General features: G+C 45.5%; 1 protein-coding gene across 1 annotated transcript in view; it reads left to right on the top strand.

Moving 5' to 3' along the window:
* manbal (mannosidase beta like) overlaps nt 1–16560 on the top strand; it is a 401671-nt gene that overhangs the window by 160507 nt on the left and 224604 nt on the right. The window lies entirely within an intron of this gene.

Consider the following 16560-nt stretch of genomic DNA (forward strand, 5'->3'; position numbering starts at 1 on the left):
ATCAGAACTATGCATTTCCTTCGCCCCTTGGCATTTCATTCCCCCTTGGCATTGCATCCAACCTTTGCATTTCAATCCCCTCCGGGCATTGCATCGAACCTGGGCATTTCAACTCTCTCTGGGCATTTCAACTCTCTCTTGGCATTTCAACTATCTCTGGGCATCTCAACTCTCTCTGGGCATCTCAACTCTCTCTGGACATTTCATCCCCCTGGAAATTTCATCCTTCATCCCCCCTGGGCATTTCATCCCCCCTGGCTATTTCATCCAACCTATGCATTTCAAAACCCGACGGACATTGCATCCAACCTGGACATTTCAACCCTCTCTGGGCATTGCATACAACCTGGGCATTTCAACCCTCTCTGGGTATAGCATTCAACATGCATTTCAACCCCCTCCTGGCATTACATCCAACCAATGCATTTCATCCTCCCTGATTATTTAATCCCACCTGAAAAATTCATTCATTCTCCCTCCTGGAAATTTCATCCTTCATCCCACCTGGGCTATTCATCCCCTCTGGGCATTGCATTCAACCATTTTAACTCCCTCTGGAAATTGCATCCAACCTATGCATTTCAACCCCCTCCGGGCATTGCATCCAACCTATGCATTTCAACCCCCTCCGGGCATTGCATTTCATCCTCCCTGGGCATATCATCCCCCTTGGAAAATTCATCCTTTATCCCTTCTGGAAATGTCATCCTTCATCCCTCCTGGGCATTTCATCCCCCTCTGGGCATTGCATTGCATTGCATCAAATTTCCAAGGAGATGGTGGAGGACTTCCGCAGACGCCACTCTACTGCCCCCTCACCAGTGAACATCCAGGGATGGGACATTGAGAGAGTGGACTACAAGTACCTGGGTGTTCATCTGAACCACAAACTGGACTGGACTCATAACACAGACAGGAAGAGCCAGAGTCGGCTCTACCTCCTGAGGAGACTCAGATCTTACGGAGTGACAGGGCCACTCCTGAAGACCTTCTATGACTCTGTGGTGGCATCAGCCCTCCTGTACGGTGTGGCCTGCTGGAGCAGCAGCATCACAGAGAGGGAGAGGAGGAAGCTGGACAAAGTCATCAAGATGTCCAGCTCCGTCCTGGGCTGCGCTCTGGACTCGGTGCAGGAGGTGGGGGACAGAAGGGTCCTGGCTAAATTCACATCTATGCTGGAGCATGAGTCTCACAGGGGGTCCTGCAGGGGGCAGGACACTCTGTCCTCTCTGGAGAGCAGCTTCAGTGAGAGACTGATCCACCCTCGCTGTGTGAAGGAAAGGTTTCGCAGATCTTTCCCTCCTGCTATTGTCAGACTCTACAACAAACACTGCGTGTGCAATACTGAATCAACCATGTGCAATACCTGTAAATAAGAGTGTTCTATTTTGTTTTTTATACGGTTTACTTACCTGCTAATAGTACATCCCTCCTGGGTATTTCATCCCCCTCCAGGCATTGCATCCAACCTTGGTTTTTTCAACTTTCTCTGGGCATTTCAACTCTCTCCGGGCATTTCATCCTCCCTGAGCATTCACGATCCCTGGCTATTTCATCCAACCTATGCATTTCAACCCCCTACGGGCATTGCATCCTCCCTGGGCATTTCATCCCCCTTGGAAAATTCATCATTTATCCCTTCTGGAAATTTTATCAATCATCCATCCTGGGCATTTCATCCCCCCTGGGCATTACATCCAACCTATGCATTTCAACCCCCCTGGGCATTCCATCCAAACTATACATTTTTTTTCCCCCTTTGCATTTCATTCCCCCTTGGCATTTTATCCAACCTATGCATATCAACCCCCTCCAGACATTGCATCCAACCTGGGCATTTCAACTTTCTCTGGGCATTTCAACTCTCTCTGGGCATTTCAACTCTCTCTGGGCATTTCATCTTCCCTGAGCATTTCATACCCCCTGGCTATTTCATCCAACCTATGCATTTCAACCCCCTATGGGTATTACATCCAACCTGGGCATTTAAACCCACTCTGGGCATTGCATCCAACCTGGGCATTTAAACCCCCTCTGGGCATTGCATCCAAACTGGGTATTTCAACCCTCTCTGGGCATTGCAGCCAACATAAATTTCAACCCCCTCCGGTCATTGCATCCAACCTATGCATTTCAACCCACTCCGGGCATTGCATTTAAACCTCCCTGGGCATTTGATCCCCCTTGGAAAATGCATTCTTAATCCCTTCTGGAAATTTCATCCTTCATCCCTCCTGGGTATTTCTTCCCCCTCCAGGCATTGCATCCAACCTGGGTTTTTTCAACTTTTTCTGGGCATTTCATCCTCCCTGAGCATTTCATACCCCCTGGCTATTTCATCCAACCTATGCATTTCAACCCCCTACGGGCATTGCATCCAACCTGGGTATTTCAACTTTATCTGGGCATTTACACTCTCTCTGGGGATTTCAACTCTCTCTGGGCATTTCATCCTCCCTTAGCATTTCATACCCCCTGGCTATTTCATCCAACCTATGCATTTAAACCCCCTCTGGGCAATGCATCCAACCAGAGTTTTTCAACCCTCTCTGGGCATTGCAGCCAACATGCATTTCAACTCCCTCCAGGCATTGCATCCAACATATGCACTTAAACCCCCTTCGGGCATTGCATTTCATCTTCCCTGAGCATTTACTCCCCCTTGGAAAATTCATCCTTTATCCCTCCTGGAAATTTCATCCTTCATCCCTTGTGGATATTTCATCCCCCTGTGGGCATTGCATCCAACCTATGCATTTCAACCCCCTCTGGGCATTGCATCCAACCTGGCATTTCAACCTTTTCTGGGCATTGCATCCAACCTATGCATTTCAACCCCCTCCGAGCATTGCATCCAACCTATGCATCTCAACCCCCTCCGGCCTTTGCATTTCATCCTCCCTGGACATTTAATCCCCCCTGGAAAATTCATCCTTTATCCCTCCTGGAAATTTTATCCTTCATCCCCCCTGGGTTCTTCATCCCCCCTGGGCATTGCAATCAACCATTTCAACCCTCTCTGAGAATGGCATCCAACCTATAAATTTCAACCCCCCTGGGCATTTCATCCGCCCTTGGCATTTCATTCACCGTTGGCATTTCATACCGCCTGGCTATTTCATCCAACCCATGCATTTCAACCCCCTACGGGCATTGCATCCAACCTGGGCATTTAAACCCGCTCTGGGCATTGCATCCAACCTGGGCATTTAAACCCTCTCTGGGCATTGCAGCCAACATAAATTTCAACCCCCTCCGGTCATTGCATCCAACCTATGCATTTCAACCCCCTCCGGGCATTGCATTTCATCCTCCCTGGGCATTTCATCCCCCTTGGAAAATTCATCCTTTATCCCTTCTGGAAATTTCATCCTTCATCCCTCCTGGGCATTTCATCCCCCCTGGGCATTGCATCCAACCATTTCAACCCCCTCTGGGCATTACATCCAACCTATGAATTCCAACCCCCCTAGGCATTCCATCAAAACTATGCATTTTCTTCCCCCTTGGCATTTTATCCAACCTATGCATATCAACCCCCTCCAGGCATTGCATCCAACCTGGGCCTTTCAATTTTCTCTGGGCATTTCAACTCTCTCTGGGCATTTCATCCTCCCTGAGCATTTCATACCCGCTGGCTATTTCATCCAACCTCTGCATTTCAACCCCCTACGGGTATTGCATCCAACCTGGGTATTTCATCCCCCTCCAGGCATTGCATCCAACCTGGGCATTTCAACCCCCCTTATCATTCCATCCAAACTATGCATTTCCTTCCCCCTCTGTATTTCATTTCCCCTTGGCATTTCATCCAACCTCTGCATTTCAACCCCCTACAGGTATTGCATCCAACCTGGGTATTTCATCCCCCTCCAGGCATTGCATCCAATCTGGGCATTTCAACCCCCCTTACCATTCCACCCAAACTATGCATTTCTTTCCCCCTTTGCATTTCATTCCCCCTTGGCATTTTATCCAACCTGTGCATATCAACCCCCTCTGGGCATTGCATCCAACCTGGGCATTTCAACTTTCTCTGGGCATTTCAACTTTCTCTGGGCATTTCAACTTTCTCTGGGCATTTCAACTCTCTCTGGCCATTTCATCCTCCCTGAGCATTTCATACCCCCTGGCTATTTCATCCAACCCATGCATTTCAACCCCCTACGGGCATTGCATCCAACTTGGGTATTTCAACCCTCTCTGGGCATTGCATCCAACCATTTTAACCCCCTCTGGGCATTGCATCCAACTAATTCATTTCAAGGCCCCTGAGCATTCCGTCCAAACTATGCATTTTCTTCCCCCTTTGCATTTCATCCAACCTATGCATATCAATCCCCTCCAGGCATTGCATCCAATCTGGGTATTTCAACCCTCTCTGGGCATTGCAGCCAACATGCATTTCAACCCCCTCCGGGCATTACATCCAGCCTATGCATTTCAACCCCCTTTGGGCATTGCATTTCATCCTCCCTGGGCATTTAATCCCCCTCGGAAAATTCATAATTTATCCCTCCTGGAAATTTCATCCTTCATCCCTCCTGGGCATTTCATCCCCCCTGGGCATTGCCTCCAACCTATGCATTTTTAACCCCCCGGGACATTCCATCCAAACTATGCATTTCCTTCGCCTTTGGCATTTCATTCCCCCTTGGCATTGCATCCAACCTTTGCATTTCAACCCCCTCCGGGCATTGCATCGAACCTGGGCATTTCAACTCTCTCTGGGCATTTCAACTCTCTCTGGGCATCTCAACTCTCTCTGGACATTTCATCCCCCTGGAAAATGAATCCCTTATCTGTCCTGGAAATTTCATCCTTCATCCCCCCTGGGCATTTCATCCCCCCTGGCTATTTCATCCAACCTATGCATCTCAAAACCCGACGGGCATTGCATCCAACCTGGACATTTCAACCCTCTCTGGGCATTGCATACAACCTGGGCATTTCAACCCTCTCCGGGCATTGCATCCAACATGCATTTCAACCCCCTCCGGGCATTACATCCAACCAATGCATTTCATCCTCCCTGAGCATTTAATCCCCCTGAAAAATTCATTTGTTATCCGTCCTGGAAATTTCATCCTTCATCCCACCTGGGCTATTCATTCCACCTGGGCATTGCATTCAACCATTTTAACTCCCTCTGGGCATTGCATCCAACCTATAAATTTCATCCCCCTCCGGGCATTGCATTTCATCCTCCCTTGGCATTTCATCCCCCTGGGCATTGCGTCCAACCATTTCAACTCCCTCTGGGCATTGCATCCAACCTATGCATTTCAACCCCCCTCGGCATTGCATCCAACCTATGCATTTCAACTGCCTCTGGTCATTGCATCCAACCTATGCATTTCAACCCCTCCATACTTTATCAATGAAACCCGATCAGCGCGATCAAGTAGACAGACTTAGTGCTTGTGTGAAGGATATAAAAACCTGGATGACACTTAACTATTTGCTTTTCAAACCTGAAAAAACCAAGGTCATTGTGCTGGGCTCTAAACAGCTACGAGACACTTTATCCGAGCAGATAGACATTTGCCTCTTCAACTTCATTTACTAGATTATTGCTAAAAATGGAAAATAATGAATTAAGTTTTTCATTCAGCTCTAAGGTTCTGTGATGCTGCTGCTCCAGCAGGCCACACCGTACAGGAGGGCTGATGCCACCACAGAGTCATAGAAGGTCTCCAGGAGTGGCCCTGTCACTCCAAAAGACCTGAGTCTCCTCAGGAGGTAGAGCCGACTCTGGCTCTTCCTGTACAGTGTGTCTGTGTTATGAGTCCAGTCCAGTTTGTGGTTTAGATGAACACCCAGGTACTTGTATGAGTCCACTCTCTCAATGTCCCGTCCCTGGATGTTCACTGGTGAGGGGGCAGTGGGGTGGCGTCTGCGGAAATCCACCACCATCTCCTTGGTCTTCCCCGCGTTGATGAGGAGGTGGTTCCGCTGACACCAGTCCACAAAGTCCTGCGCCAGTCCTCTATACTCCGCATCATCGTCGTCCGTGATGAGTCCGATGATGGCAGAGTCCTCAGAGAACTTCTGCAGGACACAGCTGTCCGTGTCATGTCTGAAGTCTGCAGTGTAAAGGGTGAAGAGAAAGGGCGCGAGGAGAGTGCCCTGGGGCGCCCCCACACTGCCGGTCCGAGTGTCAGACACACAGTCCCGTGCTCTCACAAACTGGGGTCGGTCCGTGAGGTAGTCCAGGATCCACTCTGCCAGGTCATACTTCACAGTCTCCAGCTTTTTCCCTCAGGAGCAGCGGCTGGATGGTGTTGAAGGCGCTGGAAAGATCGAAGAACAGGATCCTCACAGAGCTGCCAGGCTTTTCCAGGTGAGCGAGAGAGCGGTGCAGCAGGGAGATGACGGCGTCCTCCACTCCGATGCCAGGCCAATATGCAAACTGCAGCGGGTCCATGGCTGAGCTCACTGTGGAGCGGAGGTGGTCCAGGACCAGCCGCTCCAGTGTCTTCATCAGGTGGGACGTGAGAGCCACTGGCCTGAAGCTGTTGAGGTCTTTGGCGCGCGGTGTCTTGGGCACAGGTACCAGACAGGAGGTCTACCAGACCTGTGGTACCACCCTCAGCTTCAGGCTCATGTTGAAGACATGCTCCATAACTCCACACAGTTCATCTGCGCAGGACTTAAGGAGCATGGGGCTGATGCCGTCAGGTCCTGCTGCCTTCCTCACTTTAATCCTCTTCAGCTCACTCCTCACCTGTGCTGCTGTGACAGTCAGTGGTTGGCAGGGGGACTGTGTGCTGGGGGGATGGGTGAGTCTAGGCAAAGTGGGGAGCTGATGGTCCGGGGCAGAGAAGTGAAGAGGAACAGATGCAGGGCATTGTCCAGCTGTGGAAGAGGGAGCATGCAGCTGTGCAGGGGGAGGGGCGAAGAAGTAGCATTTTAAATCAATCACCCACTGTAGATCCCCCTCTGTCTGGGCAGGGGGGATTTTGAAGCCCGAGATGGTTTTCAGGCTCCTCCACACTCCCTGAATGTTCTTCTGCTGCAGCTGCTCCTCCATCCTCCTCTTGTAGCCGGCCACAGCCTGCCTGATCTTCCTCCTCAGCTCCTTCTGCACAGTCCTCAGCTCCTCCTTGTTCCCTGACCTGAAGGCTCTCTTCTTCTCCTTCAGCAGAGCCTTCAGTTCACGGTTAATCCATGGCTTGTTGTTTGGAAAACACCGCACCATCAGGGAGGGAACAATGTTCTCTAAACAGAAGTTGATGTAGTCCGTGATGCACTCTGTGATGGTGTTGATGTCCTTCCCATGTCCCATGGGCCATAGAGCTCAGTCCAGACAGTGGTGCTGAAGCAGTCCCTCAGAGCCTCCTCACTCTCAGCAGACCACATCCTCACCTCACGGGACACCACAGGCTGCCTGCGCACGATGGGGGGAAGAAGAATAAGCCTCTTTGGTGTTTTTAAAAAACAGGTCCAATGTTCTATTGTTTCTGGTGGGGGAGGTAACATACTGGGTGTATGTTGGTAGAACAGAAGAGGGAGAAGCGTGGTTAAAGTCACCAGAGACGAGGAAGAGAGCCTGTGGGTGTTGTGTCTGCAGCCCACAAGTGCAGGAGAGCAGTGCTTCACAAGCATATTCAGCATTGGCAGACGGGCCACATAGACTGCGATCAAAATCACATGTGAGAACTCCCGGGGCAGATAATATGGCCTCATGCCAATAGCCAATAGTTCAATATCCTTGTTACATAGCTGCTCCTTCACTGTGCAGTGTTCGGGTTTGAGCCAGCTCGTGTTCACATACACAGGCAGACCTCCACCTCTTTTCTTTCCGCATTCTCTTGTTCTGTCCGCCCGCAGCAGATGAAAATTGTCCAAACCTACAATAGAGTCTGGCATTTCTGCTGTTAACCAGGTCTCTGTGAAAATGAAGACGCTGCTGTCCCTATAAATCCTCTGGGACCGCATGAGGCTCACTATTTCCGTCATTTTATTTTGAAGGGACCTCACGTTACCCATGACTACGGCGGGAACCGGCTTTCTGTTTCCTCCTCTCTTCTCTCGGAGTTTACGTCCAGCCCTTCTGCTTCTTTGCGTTTTCCTTAGGATGTCCGCCGGGATAACGTGACGATCTCCGGGTAAGACGACGGTACTCCGCAGTTTCATGAGTTCTTCCTTTGTGTAAACATGCACCGGCGCCGGCCGGGGGACGCGGGGGCTCAGAGCCGAGGCACATCGCGACGACACGACGAAAACACTCAATCCAGCCGAACAAAGTCAAAACAAGTTGAATTAAAGCGATTCCAGTGCGTGTCCCGATTGTTCATGAAGTTCCTCTTGTATATAAACGTGTACCGCGGCATACCGTACGTCAGCTGTGGCCGGAGGGCGCGGGGGGGCCGGGGGCTAGCTCGGAGCTAGCGTACATCACGACGACATGACGAAAAACACTCAATATTCCAGCCGAACAAAGTCAAAAACAGTTGAATTAAAACGATTCCAGCGCGTGTCCATATCGTACAGTAAAATAGAAAAAAATATTTACAAAATATAGAAGATAAAGCACAATAAGTGTGGACACCGGGCTCCCAGCTGTACCGGCGCCTTTGTGACGTATGACGATACACTGACCATGTCCAACATGAGATCCCAGTATTAAACGAGACGCCTGTTAACCAGCCGTACAGACGGATCCCACCAAATCAGACATTTCAGAACTGTTAAGAAAGGGTGTTATCAAAGAAAGCTCAAGCTCATATGCGTCACCAATAGTCTTGGTCCGTAAGCCCGATGGTAGTCTGAGACTATGCGTAGACTGCAGGAAGTTGAACTTAAAGACTAGACGTGATGCATTCCCGCTACCACGTATTGATGAAAGTCTAGATGCTTTAAGTGGTGCAGAGTTCTTCTCAAGCATTGACCTTGCCAGCGGTTACCATCAAGTTGCAGTCCATGAAAAAGACAGGCACAAAACAACCTTTACAACACCTTTCGGCCTATATGAATATCTACGCATGCCGTTTGGATTATGCAACGCGCCTGCAGCGTTTCAGAGATTAATGCAAGCAACAATGAGTGACCTTGCCTTCCAGATTGTTCTCGTTTACTTGGACGACCTGTTTGTGTTTTCCAAAACCTTTGAAGAACATCTTGAGGGACTTGAAACTGTCCTCCAGAGGCTGAAAGAAACAGGTCTAAAAGTTAAAGTTGAAAAGTGTCGACTTAAAAGAACCGCAGGGAGTCCAGCACGTCGAGCAGTGAAGAGTCTTGGGACGATGAGGAGGAGATCAGTTTCAAGATCAGTTTCAGAGAAATTATGTAAAGAAAAACAAAAGCTAAAGTTGGGAATAGAATAGATGGCGGTAAATGCACAGCTGCCGACCACAAAACACCAAAAAAGAAGTGCATTTTTTTCTGTCCATATCACAGCTGTAAAGTGCTATTATTATTTTTATTAAGAGTATAAGAAGTATTTTAATAAGAGTTTTTCTACAGTGTTTTTATTATTGTAGTCATCTGGACTCAGTTAGAAAAAAATAGACGTTTCGACTCTCATCCAAGAGTCATTGTCAATAAAAGAATTTAGGTCGAGAACTCCGATATTTATACTATTCTATGGTAAGTCCAGCCCATTGGGAGGAGCTTTCCTGAAGTGGAAAGAGTTGTTTGTTTCAACAGAAACTTACCCTCTTGGTATCTACCGAGCCTATTCAACCCTTTAATGGGCTATTAGTCTCCCCTTTGTCTTTGTGAGACCCTGGCTCACCCAACCTGAGTACCTGATTAACATCTAAATGTCCTGGTACTGGTCCTCTACCTCTCCAGGGGTTCAGGATCCCATTGTACACTACAGGAAGATTGAACCTTAGACCTCCGTTTCTGTTTAAAGAAGGTTTTTCTTTTTTTTTTTAACAAAAATAGCTTCCTTCACTCCTCTTTCAAACCATCTTTTCTCCCTGCTTAAAACCTTCACCTCACCGTCTTCAAACGAGTGATTAGAGGCTTCAAGATGGAGATGCACGGCACTCTGTGGTCCTGAACTTGTATTTCTTCTGTGCTGATAGAGCCTTTTGTGTAGAGGCTGTTTAGTCTCACCTATGTAACGTTCTTTACAACTTTAAAGCTAAATTCTTTTATTGACAATGACTCTTGGATGAGAGTCGAAATGTCTATTTTTTTCTAACTGAGTCCAGATGACTACAACTGAAGCTTTTTCTACTATGGAACACGCCTGGACGAATGAGGGATTATACCGACATGTTTTTTATTATTATTATACTTTTGTGCCTAATATACTTTTGTGCCTGTGTCTGTGCTTAATCTGTGTTGCAACATTGTGAGACAAATAAAGGTTATCTTCTCTTAAGAATCATTTGCTATTTTTCCCCTCTCTTTCTTTCTCTCTCATTTCCCCTCCCTTTCTCTCCTTCTCTCTCTCTTGTTCTTGTTCTTTCTCTTCTTTTTTTTTTACAGTATAGCGTAAAACACATATTTGAAGACATACGAGTACCGAAGACGTCCAACTACAGTAGGTGGTGGTAAATGCACCTTTTCAATTGGCGCCATTAAAAGCAACACAACAACAACAACAACAACAACAACAACAACAACAACACAATAATTATTCAAATAATTCATTCAAGTGATTCGATCAATCAGATCAGGGAGGACTCAGAAGAATCAGAGAAGGAGAGAGAAAGAAAGCAATCTGTGTATGTAATTGTGAGGTTCAGTAAAGATCCGTAATAGTGTGAAGTGAATATACGAAGTAGTATAAGGGCCAACCCAAAAAAAAAAAAAATGCGGGGCACTACGAGAAAAGTCATTAATTAATTACTTTTTTCTCGTTAATTAACGACTTTATTCTCGTTAAATAACGAGAAAAATCTCATAATTTAAAGAGAATAAAGGCAGATACGCGGTTCACTTTCAGCACCATGTTACGCTCCCCCCTCAGTGTTACATAATGGTACAGTCCAGTAACAGCTCTGTTTTGTGTGAACTGTGTTTAAAGCTCTGAAGCTGATCTGCACTGAGTCAAATGCATCTGTGGAGTCTTCATTACACAAAGACACCACCGCCAGGACGCAAATGGCGCTTGGTTAAAAGTGAATACAAAAGCCCACAATAGATGTCGATCTTTATAATGCGGGTCTTTTAGACATTACAAACAATAATGTACCCGGTGCAGTGTCACATGTCAGGTCCTGGACCTGTAACATGACGTACTCCGGTGTTGGTGCTCGCGTGTGTTAGAGCTCATGCCATGATGTATGGATGATGTATGGATGATGTATGGATGATGTATGGATGATGTATGGATGATGCATCTGGATGATGTATGGACGATGCATCTGGATGATGTATGGACGATGCATCTGGATGATGTATGGATGATGTATGGATGATGCATCTGGATGATGTATGGATGATGTATGGATGATGTATGGATGATGTATGGACGATGCATCTGGATGATGTATGGACGATGCATCTGGATGATGTATGGACGATGCATCTGGATGATGTATGGACGATGCATCTGGATGATGTATGGATGATGCGTGTGTGTAAAACATATCGCTTTTAGGCTGTGCCAAACACGATCCGGGCGTCAGGAGCTGAGAGCAGGGCCGGCCCAGCCTATAAGCGAACTAAGCAGCCGCGTAGGGCCCCGAGGCGTTAATAGGGCCTCTAATCTGGCAACCCGTCTTATGCGAAGTGCAAGCGCAGCGTGCGCCACTAGTGTAGTAGCGCGGCAGCGCACACAGCGGTGACATATAACGCACAAACCGCATTTATTTGTAATGACAATCTGGCAACCGAGACACCAAAACTGCGCTGATTGGGCAACTTCATTGTGCGCGAGCAGAAGAGCAAAACATAAACACAACATAACGTGGTCCCTGCGTGGCCCTCATGTCCAGAGGAATATATCCCCCCGATGCCGAAAAACGAAAGAAGAAACTTCTTGACGATGTAAAGAACTGCAAACTCAACAACACTCTCCAGGTATTGAACTTATCTTACAAAGAGACGGTTAATGCTGCTGTTTGAAACAACACAATTCTGTCACGTTAGTTCGCTCAGGCTGGAGGCGACGAGAGCTCTGCACCGCGCTTAATAATATGTCTGAATGAAAGATAATAAGCTTCACATTTACACCAGCCCGGTAGTGTTAGCTGCAGGTGAGGCCGGTGAGGGGCATCTATGCCCCGGTCACTAAGAGGCGGAGATCCGGTCCGGACAAGCGCCGTCTCGTCCAGAACCTCTGACGTGAGACTTTGGAGTGAACAGTGTGCGGCCCCTGTCCCGGGCCCCTGTCCCCTGTCCTGGCCCCTGTCCCCTGTCCCTGTCCCGGGCCCCTGTGCAGCCTCAGTTAGAGATGAGCGGGTTTGAGTTTGCCTCTCTCTCTCACATCACCATGTGTGAGATCAATCGTGACTCGTTATGTCTGTTTTACTTTGACTTCTTAAAGTGCAATAAGAGGAACGTAAAGGTTTATGAACGTAAGGTCCATCAGCCAATCACATCGCAGAATTGTTTCATGCAGGAGTCCAGTGTGTGATGTTCTGATCAGAACAAACATTTATATTGTAATTAACTTTTAATAGAGCAATAAAACATTTCAATTTATTTAAAAAGCATCATTAGACTATTTGTTATAAATTATAATAAATTTGATAGTGAAAAATAACCAGACATATTAAAATTACATCTGTTATAGAATAATACTATATATTTCTATATAAAAGTGGCAAAGTTGCAGAAACGCAGTCGCTTCACTAAAGCGAGGTTTGGACCTTCACTTCTCGTTCTGTTCATTCTCTGGGAATAACATGTTTGCACTGTTTTATCAGTGTTAATTGTTAATCAAGCAACGCTTATGCCATTTGTTTAATTTAATATAACTTGTTTTGTCACTTTGGCAAGAAGGAACAGTTGGGAGCTGTAAAAGGATAACTAATACTTTTACATTTTCAGTTAAAATGAATCAATTTGACCATAATTATTTTTCATAGCCAATATTGTATTGAGTAATTAAGTACACTAATGTATTAATAACTGGCTTTAGTCATTTTCTCCTGGCACAGTTTCATCACATCATCATTTTATAGCATTACAACCTCAACATTTTACTCTTACTTTAGCCGGCTGGACCACATTAAAATGCACCAGAAGACCCAAAAAAGGTCTGAAAATCTCTGGGGGAGGGCCCCCAGACCCCCCCTGTTCATTAGTTTAAACTGCTAATGTGGCTGTCGACCCTTAACGCCCACAAATACACCCAAAAACATATCTGGGGCGTGTGTTATTTGTACAGGGAGTAGAGGTGATGTCAGCGGAATACCAAGTTGCATTGTGGGATTTAAGTTATCAATATTTGAGCTGTTGAGGTGCTGAGAATAAACTAACTGGCAAACATATGCCCTGGAGTTTTGGTTCGCTTTGTTTGCGTTGAAGAAAGTTCCCATATGTGAATTGTTTACTGACAATGGCAATAAAACTGATTCTGATGACGTGGTGAGGGGCCCCCAAAATTTTTTTCGCTTAGGGCCCCCTGAAGGCTTGGGCCGGCCCTGGCTGAGAGGAAGCGCAGACGGATGTTTGTGTTCTGTGTGTTTTACTGAGTTTGTCCAAGGGATCACAAAAGGTTAGAATCCGGGCATAAAACTTAAGTGCACACAATGAGCACGTGAGAAGAGTGACTGAGCAAAGTGCCCACGTAGACAATCTACTTAGAGGAGCAGAGAACGTGTGAATATAACACCGAGGCTGCTCCTCCTGTCTGCGGCGGCTATGGCAGGAGCACGGCTGCTGTTTGAGCCCTGGTGCATTATGGGTACATCATGGAGAAAGTAAAGCCTTTATCCAACAGTTTGTGAATGATGCGTAACAGGAAAGGTGCTGCTAAACGCAGTGTCTTGTCTTGTAATAAACACACGTAAGACATCGTTTTAAAGGTCAGGAAACACTTTAATATCTATTTCAGGCTTTTATGTAGTTCTAAACTGTCAACTCATCCAAGCCCGTTCTTGTGCGTCCTGACCTGGTGCTGAAAGTAAACTGATCACGTCACTTTGAATCGGCGCCTAAACTACGACTTTTTTCTCATTAATTAATTACTTTTTTCTCGTTATTTAATGACTTTTTTCTCGTTATTTAATGAGTTTGATGTCGTTAATTTACGACTTTTTTCTGACTTCGACTTTTTTCTCATTAATTAACGTCTTTTCTCTCATTAATTAATGACTTTATTCTCGTAGTGCAGCACATTTTTTTCTCCTTAGTTGGCCCTTATACGCCGTCGTATGTTATAAACAAACACGTAAGAAATTGTTTTAAAGGCCAGGAAACACTTTAACATCTATTGCAGGCTTTTATGTAGTTTTAAACTGTCAACTCATCCAAGGCCGTTCTTGTGCGTCCTGGACGTGGTGCTGAAAGTGAACTGCTCACGTCACTTTGAATCGGCGCCTAAACTACGACTTTTTTTTCTCATTAAGTTTTTTTTTCTCATTAATTAATGACTTTTTTCTCGTTATTTAATGACTTTTTCTCGTCATTTAATGAGTTTATTGTCGTTAATTTACGACTTTTTTCTGACTTCGACTTTTTTCTCATTAATTAACGTCTTTTTTCTCATTAATTAACATTTTTTTTCTCATTAATTAATGACTTTATTCTCGTAGTGCAGCGCTTTTTTTTTCTTGGTTGGCCCTTACACTCCGTTGTACAAAACAAACCCGCAAGATAAATAAAAATCCTTAAAACGCAGCCCTTGGAGCAAATAATGATATTGACTAAACTCTGCTCAGTATGTGCGGGTCCCAGACGGGCCCCGGAGCCCATCGCCTCCGCTTTTGGACTTTGTAAAGTTAATAAACCAAAGCCATGGTCCGCCAATAAACTTCATTTACACCACGAGAAAAGCAACACAGCACAACTCGTCCAGTGCGCATGTGCAGGACGACTCGGACGCACGTCTGCTGCTGAGTGTATTTTACGGACGTGAGTCCGGGGAGTCGCGAACGCGCGTCGGGGCGTTTGTCTTCAAATGTACAGGCGTCTAACTTCTGCGTCGTGCACGATTTGGCCGCCGCGGTGTGTACGTAGCTTTATGGTCATAATTTTTTGATAAATTATATTTGTTTGTATCTGTTCTTTGGAAATTTCCAGAACCTATACAATAATCTATTCAGTTTCAGGAGCCGCGGCACGGCCATATAGCCTCATGGCTAACCCCAACCCTAACCCTAACCTTCACCCGGCCGCGGTCAAATAGCCCAGCAGTTTCATGAGCCGCAGCACGAAATAGCCTAGCAGTTTCGGCCGCGCGCCACGTCTCTGTAGACACTCCCATTCTTAAAAGCATGGGAACTTTCAACATAGGTTATAATAAAAATGTCAACATGACATCTGCAGTCAACATTTCGAATTAATTTTTATTTAAACATCTGGAAACAGGAAACAATGCCAACAGTGCAGAAAATATAACACAACCACATGTAATTTAATGAATGGCAAATGACTGGCTGTCGAACAGAGTAGATAACCAAGACTAGCCACACTTCATGGGACCAATTCTGCACCATCTTTCATGTCAGTTGTGCCCTTTTTTCTTTTGCACAATTCAGTTACAAAGTGTGACAGCAGACGGAACCTGGTTCAAAGCCAAGTCAAGGAAAATGCCCCAAGAAGGGCATCTCAAACATAACCATCCACAATATTCCAAATGTAACGCACAAAAAGGCCTTATAGTTCACTGTGGACAAAAGAGAACATCATAAATACTATGATCATCTCATTCAAATTCTGTTTCGCTTTGGGGAAAGCTCAATTCAAGCAACATTCCACAATCTACAACGTACAATATGGCTATTGAGATCTGACCTAGGTGATGATTAATTACTCTGATAAAACTATAAAAACTTACAAAACCTTGTACAGGAAAGTAAAACATTTGAAATATTTACACATTCCCCAGGACTATTTTAAATACAGATTTTTATTTATAACCGAAAACTTCTCTTATGAAAAAACAAAGCAATATTACACATGTATTCACAACTTGCCTGGTTAGGCCGCCGTTATTTGAGTACTTGGTTTACAGATTTTTAAATGAAATATATTGAACAGGTGAACGAAATATAAATACAAAAATAATTTCTTTCTTCATAAAATATTATAATAATTCAAGGAAATATGGCGACAGGCAGGAAAAATATAAATGTAAACATTATAATTTCTTATCATTGTTTAAAAGATGATATTAAACTGAACTGTTAAACAACCAAAGTATAAATTATTTTTTAATTTTCAAAATAAATAATTTGTTTCCTCAACAAAATAGCTTTTATTCAAAACATGTTTTCACAAGTTTGACATCAGTCTCAATTAAATTTTTCCTCTTCTCATTTTTGGCCGACTCGATTTCTGTTCCTAACAAGCAGTTTTGGGCGAACTGTACCTTACTGTTCACTCAGATCTGAGAGTTCTTGGTTATCAACTAGTTTGTCACTGCCACCGCCACAATGATAACAGACAGGATCAAACTGCTGCGTGACTCCTGCAAGAAATGGACAA

Source organism: Eucyclogobius newberryi, unplaced genomic scaffold (assembly GCF_026437365.1).
Source record: "Eucyclogobius newberryi isolate DKJ021-1_F unplaced genomic scaffold, fEucNew1.0.hap1 SCAF_19, whole genome shotgun sequence".
NCBI classification, from domain to species: Eukaryota; Metazoa; Chordata; class Actinopteri; order Gobiiformes; family Gobiidae; genus Eucyclogobius; species Eucyclogobius newberryi.